The sequence below is a fragment of the Cynara cardunculus genome (genome assembly GCF_001531365.2).
Source record: "Cynara cardunculus var. scolymus isolate 2C chromosome LG 2, CcrdV1, whole genome shotgun sequence".
In the NCBI taxonomy this organism is placed as follows: Eukaryota; Viridiplantae; Streptophyta; class Magnoliopsida; order Asterales; family Asteraceae; genus Cynara; species Cynara cardunculus.
This window is the reverse complement of record NC_037529.1, coordinates 32,892,376-32,893,433: the sequence shown is the minus strand read 5'-3', so window position 1 is coordinate 32,893,433 and position 1,058 is coordinate 32,892,376.

The window sequence follows — 1,058 nt, the reverse complement described above, 5'->3', positions numbered from 1 at the left end:
TTGGCAAATTCGACAAGAAAGCTGATGAGGGAATTTTTCTAGGATATTCTCTAACCGCCAAAGCATACAGAGGGTCTATATCAAAAGAACCAGAATCGTCATTGAAAGCATCAATGTGTCCTTCGATGACTCTATCCAAAGGACTTCTGAATACAACAGTTCAGAAGTCACGCCTCAAAGAAGAGCATCTGATTCATCACTGAGCGAACCCAATGAATCAGAGCTAGCTCAACTATTTGAAGACATATTTGATGAAGAAGTGATCTCTGGACATAAGTCAAATGCAAAATCAATACCCAGAATCAATGATATTTACATACAGTTTCTCATACAGAAGGTACATCTCTTCCAGAAACTCATGTTACATCACAATCTACTTCTTCTGTGTCTTCAGATCATGATCTTGTTGAGGAGGAGCAAGCAGTACCATCAGTCGATGAAGAACTACATCTTGTTGCTTCAGAACCTCCATCGAGCACCAAGTGGACGAAGAATCACCCACATCACCAAATCATCGGTGATCCAAACTCTGGTGTCAAAACGAGATCCGCAACTGCAAGTGAAAGCCTCTTCGCAAACTTCTTGAGCATGATTGAACCGAAGAAGATCTCTGAAGCCCTACAAGACTCAAACTAGATAAACGCCATGCAAGAGGAATTACTCCAGTTTGAACGAAATAAAGTTTGGTCCCTAATGCCTCTTCCCAAAGGAAAAACCGCAATAGGAACAAAATGGGTCTTCAGAAACAAGAAAGACGAAGATGACATTGTCATAAGGAACAAAGCCAGGCTTGTTGCAAAAGGCTATCGCCAGGAAGAAGGCATTGACTACGATGAAACATTCACCCCGGTTGCAAGACTTGAAGCAATCAGAATGTTTCTAGCCTATGCAGCACATAAGGGCCTTAAAGTCTATCAGATGGATGTCAAGTCGGCCTTCCTCAATGGTAAACTATAAGAAGAAGTCTATGTGCAGCAGCATCCTGGGTTCGAAGATTCAAAGCATCCAGATTATGTTTATTTTCTGGACAAAGCTCTGTATGGGCTCAAGCAAGCACC